This window comes from Coregonus lavaretus (genome assembly GCF_964263955.1).
Source record: "Coregonus lavaretus genome assembly, contig: HAP1_SCAFFOLD_3264, whole genome shotgun sequence".
NCBI lineage: Eukaryota > Metazoa > Chordata > Actinopteri > Salmoniformes > Salmonidae > Coregonus > Coregonus lavaretus.
Window position 1 is genome coordinate 1 of NW_028163388.1, and position 6,438 is coordinate 6,438.

Below are 6,438 nucleotides of genomic sequence, written 5' to 3' on the forward strand. Positions count from 1 at the left end.
ACAATGCGACAATCCAGGTATGCAAAACTCTTAGACACTTACCCAGAAAGACTCACAGCTGTAATCACTGTCAAAGGTGATTCTAACATGTATTGACTCAGGGGGTTGAATACTAATCTAATCAAGATATACAGTGCATTCTGAGACGATTCAGACCGCTTCCCCTTTTTCCACATTTTGTTACGTCACAGCCTCATTCTAAAATCAATTAAATAAAATGTTTTCCTCATCAATCTAAACACAATACCCCATAATAGCAAAGCAAAAACAGGTTTTTACACTTTTTTTCAAAATTATGAAAAATAAAAAACATAAATACCTTATTTACATAAGTATTCAGATCCTTTGCTATGAGACTCGAAATTGAGCTCAGGTGCATCCTGTTTCCATTGATCATCCTTGAGATGTTTCTACAACTTGATTGAAGTTCACCTGTGGTAAATTCAATTGATTGGACATGATTTGGAAAGGCACACCCCTGTCTATATAAGGTCTCACAGTTGACAGTGCATGTCAGAGCAAAACCCAAGCCATGAGGTCGAAGGAATTGTCTGTAGATCTCTGAAACAGGATTTTGTCAAGGCACAGATCTGGGGGGTGGGTACCAAAAATGTCTGCAGCATTGAAGGTCCCCAAGAACACAGTGGCCTCCATCATTCTTAAATGGAAGAAGTTTGGAACCACCAAGACTCTTCCTAGAGCTGGCCGCCCGGCCAAACTGAGCAATCGTGGGTGAAGGGCCTTGGTCAGGGAGGTGACCAAGAACTCCAGAGTTCCTCTGTGGAGATGGGAGAACCTTCCAGAAGGACAACCATCTCTGCAGCACTCTACCAATCAGGCCTTTATGGTAGAGTGGCCAGACGGAAGCCACTCCTCAGTAAAAGGCACATGACAGCCCGCTTGGAGTTTGCCAAAAGGCACCTAAAGACTCTCAGACCATGAGAAACAAGATTCCCTGGTTTGATGAAACCAATATTGAACTCTTTGGCCTGAATGCCAAGCCTCATGTCTGGAGGAAACCTGGCACCATCCCTACGGTGAATCATGGTGGTGGCAGAATCATGCTGTGGGGATGTTTTTCAGCGGCAGGGACTGGGAGACTAGTCAGGATCGAGGGAAAGATGAACGGAGCAAAGTACAGAGAGATCCTTGATGAAAACCTGTTCCAGTGTGCTCAGGACCTCAGACTGGGGTGAAGGTTCACATTCCAACAGGACGATGACCCTAAGCACACAGCCAAGACAACGCAGGAGTGGCTTCGGGACAAGTCTCTGAATGTCCTTGAGTGGCCCATTCAGAGCCCGGACTTAAACCCGATCAAACATCTCTGGAGAGACCTGAAAATGGCTGTACAGCGACGCCTCCCATCCAACCTGACAGAGCTTGAGAGGATCTGCAGAGAAGAATGGGAGAAACTCCCCAAATACAGGTGTGCCAAGCTTGTAGCGTCATACCAAAGAAGACTCGAGTCTGTAATCGCTGCCAAAGGTGCTTCAACAAAGTACTGAGGAAAGGGTCTGAATACTTATGTAAATGTAATTGTTCTGTTTTTTTTTTTTTATACATTTGCAAACATTTCTGAAAACCTGTTTTTGCTTTGTCATTATGGGGTGTTGTGTGTAGATTGACAACAACAAAATGTTTTAATCCATTTTAGAATAAGGCTGTAACATAACAAAATGTGGATAAAGTCAAGGGGTCTGAATACTTTTCAAATGCACTATATAATTTTTTTATTTCTTTTTAAAAATGAATAATAATAATGTTTTTCCACTTTGACATTAGAATATTTTTTGTAGATCGTTGCCAAAAAATGACCATTAAATCAATTTTAATCCAACTTTGTAACACAACAACATTTCGAAAAAGTCAAGGGGTTTGAATACTTTCTGAAGGCACTGTACATATTAAATCCGAACTCAAGTTCCTCAGAAGAGAAGGTTACACTACATAAAAACATATTACCAAATGCTAGAAGAAAACATTCTACAAAACAAAACACCGACAACATTAACAAAGACACCACCCTAGAGCAAGGTGGATAAAAACAGAAAAATGCTGGACTTAATTTCATTTTACATTTACATAATTTAGCAGACGCTCTTATCCAGAGCCACTTACAAATTGGTGCATTCAACTTATGATAGCCAGTGGGACAACCACTTTACAATATTTGTTTTGTTATTTTTATTTTATTTGTAATATTTATTTTTTTCAGGTTTTTTTATTTCAAAATTGTTATTTTTTATTTATTAGAGTAAGTTATTATTTCGAAATATAAGATGAAAAATATAAATCTAAAAACGATACGTACCTTGTTTAGGAGACAAGAATTCCGGAACTCTGGAACCTGAAAACAAACACATCATCTTGTCTCATTACACACACCTGGTTCCCATTCCCCCTGATTAGTATGTGTATATATGTGTCCTCTGGTTCCCCCTGATTAGTATGTGTATATATGTGTCCTCTGGTTCCCCCTGATTAGTATGTGTATATATGTCCCCTCTGGTTCCCATTCCCCCTGATTACTATGTGTATATATGTGTCCTCTGGTTCCCATTTCCCCTGATTAGTATGTGTATATATGTGTCCTCTGGTTCCCATTCCCCCTGATTACTATGTGTATATATGTGTCCTCTGGTTCCCATTCCCCCTGATTAGTATGTGTATATATGTGTCCTCTGGTTCCCATTCCCCCTGATTACTATGTGTATATATGTGTCCTCTGGTTCCCCATTCCCCCTGATTAGTATGTGTATATATGTGTCCTCTGGTTCCCATTCCCCCTGGTTAGTATGTGTATATATGTGTCCTCTGGTTCCCATTTCCCCCTGATTAGTATGTGTCTATATGTGTCCTCTGGTTCCCATTTCCCCTGATTAGTATGTGTATATATGTGTCCTCTGGTTCCCATTCCCCCTGATTAGCATGTGTATATATGTGTCCTCTGGTTCCCCCTGATTACTATGTGTATATATGTGTCCCCTGGTTCCCATTCCCCCTGATTAGTATGTGTATATATGTGTCCTCCGGTTCCCCATTCCCCCTGATTAGTATGTGTATATATGTGTCCTCTGGTTCCCATTCCCCCTGATTAGTATGTGTATATATGTGTCCTCTGGTTCCCATTCCCCCTGGTTAGTATGTGTATATATGTGTCCTCTGGTTCCCATTTCCCCCTGATTAGTATGTGTATATATGTGTCCTCTGTTCCCATTCCCCCTGATTAGCATGTGTATATATGTGTCCTCTGGTTCCCATTCCCCCTGATTAGTATGTGTATATATGTGTCCTCTGGTTCCCCCTGATTACTATGTGTATATATGTGTCCCCTGGTTCCCATTCCCCCTGATTAGTATGTGTATATATGTGTCCTCTGGTTCCCATTCCCCCTGATTACTATGTGTATATATGTGTCCTCTGGTTCCCATTCCCCCTGATTAGTATGTGTATATTTGTGTCCTCTGGTTCCCATTCCCCCTGATTACTATGTGTATATATGTGTCCTCTGGTTCCCATTCCCCCTGGTTAGTATGTGTATATATGTGTCCTCTGGTTCCCATTTCCCCCTGATTAGTATGTGTATATATGTGTCCTCTGGTTCCCATTTCCCCTGATTAATATGTGTATATATGTGTCCTCTGGTTCCCATTCCCCCTGATTAGTATGTGTATATATGTGTCCTCTGGTTCCCCCTGATTACTATGTGGAGATGGGAGAACCTTCCAGAAGGACAACCATCTCTGCAGCACTCTACCAATCAGGCCTTTATGGTAGAGTGGCCAGACGGAAGCCACTCCTCAGTAAAAGGCACATGACAGCCCGCTTGGAGTTTGCCAAAAGGCACCTAAAGACTCTCAGACCATGAGAAACAAGATTCCCTGGTTTGATGAAACCAATATTGAACTCTTTGGCCTGAATGCCAAGCCTCATGTCTGGAGGAAACCTGGCACCATCCCTACGGTGAATCATGGTGGTGGCAGAATCATGCTGTGGGGATGTTTTTCAGCGGCAGGGACTGGGAGACTAGTCAGGATCGAGGGAAAGATGAACGGAGCAAAGTACAGAGAGATCCTTGATGAAAACCTGTTCCAGTGTGCTCAGGACCTCAGACTGGGGTGAAGGTTCACATTCCAACAGGACGATGACCCTAAGCACACAGCCAAGACAACGCAGGAGTGGCTTCGGGACAAGTCTCTGAATGTCCTTGAGTGGCCCATTCAGAGCCCGGACTTAAACCCGATCAAACATCTCTGGAGAGACCTGAAAATGGCTGTACAGCGACGCCTCCCATCCAACCTGACAGAGCTTGAGAGGATCTGCAGAGAAGAATGGGAGAAACTCCCCAAATACAGGTGTGCCAAGCTTGTAGCGTCATACCAAAGAAGACTCGAGTCTGTAATCGCTGCCAAAGGTGCTTCAACAAAGTACTGAGGAAAGGGTCTGAATACTTATGTAAATGTAATTGTTCTGTTTTTTTTTTTTTATACATTTGCAAACATTTCTGAAAACCTGTTTTTGCTTTGTCATTATGGGGTGTTGTGTGTAGATTGACAACAACAAAATGTTTTAATCCATTTTAGAATAAGGCTGTAACATAACAAAATGTGGATAAAGTCAAGGGGTCTGAATACTTTTCAAATGCACTATATAATTTTTTTATTTCTTTTTTAAAATGAATAATAATAATGTTTTTCCACTTTGACATTAGAATATTTTTTGTAGATCGTTGCCAAAAAATGACCATTAAATCAATTTTAATCCAACTTTGTAACACAACAACATTTCGAAAAAGTCAAGGGGTTTGAATACTTTCTGAAGGCACTGTACATATTAAATCCGAACTCAAGTTCCTCAGAAGAGAAGGTTACACTACATAAAAACATATTACCAAATGCTAGAAGAAAACATTCTACAAAACAAAACACCGACAACATTAACAAAGACACCACCCTAGAGCAAGGTGGATAAAAACAGAAAAATGCTGGACTTAATTTCATTTTACATTTACATAATTTAGCAGACGCTCTTATCCAGAGCCACTTACAAATTGGTGCATTCAACTTATGATAGCCAGTGGGACAACCACTTTACAATATTTGTTTTGTTATTTTTATTTTATTTGTAATATTTATTTTTTTCAGGTTTTTTTATTTCAAAATTGTTATTTTTTATTTATTAGAGTAAGTTATTATTTCGAAATATAAGATGAAAAATATAAATCTAAAAACGATACGTACCTTGTTTAGGAGACAAGAATTCCGGAACTCTGGAACCTGAAAACAAACACATCATCTTGTCTCATTACACACACCTGGTTCCCATTCCCCCTGATTAGTATGTGTATATATGTGTCCTCTGGTTCCCCCTGATTAGTATGTGTATATATGTGTCCTCTGGTTCCCCCTGATTAGTATGTGTATATATGTCCCCTCTGGTTCCCATTCCCCCTGATTACTATGTGTATATATGTGTCCTCTGGTTCCCATTTCCCCTGATTAGTATGTGTATATATGTGTCCTCTGGTTCCCATTCCCCCTGATTACTATGTGTATATATGTGTCCTCTGGTTCCCATTCCCCCTGATTAGTATGTGTATACATGTGTCCTCTGGTTCCCATTCCCCCTGATTACTATGTGTATATATGTGTCCTCTGGTTCCCCATTCCCCCTGATTAGTATGTGTATATATGTGTCCTCTGGTTCCCATTCCCCCTGGTTAGTATGTGTATATATGTGTCCTCTGGTTCCCATTTCCCCCTGATTAGTATGTGTCTATATGTGTCCTCTGGTTCCCATTTCCCCTGATTAGTATGTGTATATATGTGTCCTCTGGTTCCCATTCCCCCTGATTAGCATGTGTATATATGTGTCCTCTGGTTCCCCCTGATTACTATGTGTATATATGTGTCCCCTGGTTCCCATTCCCCCTGATTAGTATGTGTATATATGTGTCCTCCGGTTCCCCATTCCCCCTGATTAGTATGTGTATATATGTGTCCTCTGGTTCCCATTCCCCCTGATTAGTATGTGTATATATGTGTCCTCTGGTTCCCATTCCCCCTGGTTAGTATGTGTATATATGTGTCCTCTGGTTCCCATTTCCCCCTGATTAGTATGTGTATATATGTGTCCTCTGTTCCCCATTCCCCCTGATTAGTATGTGTATATATGTGTCCTCTGGTTCCCATTCCCCCTGATTAGTATGTGTATATATGTGTCCTCTGGTTCCCCCTGATTACTATATGTATATATGTGTCCCCTGGTTCCCATTCCCCCTGATTAGTATGTGTATATATGTGTCCTCTGGTTCCCCATTCCCCCTGATTAGTATGTGTATATATGTGTCCTCTGGTTCCCATTCCCCCTGGTTAGTATGTGTATATATGTGTCCTCTGGTTCCCATTTCCCCCTGATTAGTATGTGTATATATGT

General features: G+C 40.9%; 1 long non-coding RNA gene across 1 annotated transcript; it reads right to left on the bottom strand.

The window, feature by feature from the left end:
• Positions 1–13: 13 nt before the first annotated feature.
• LOC311118184 lies at positions 14–5,535 on the bottom strand. The gene is made up of 3 exons (XR_014611770.1): positions 5,244–5,535; positions 2,315–2,350; positions 14–432 (listed from the first exon to the last, which is right to left on the bottom strand). It is a non-coding gene; the product is annotated as an uncharacterized lncRNA (long non-coding RNA).
• Positions 5,536–6,438: the final 903 nt, after the last annotated feature.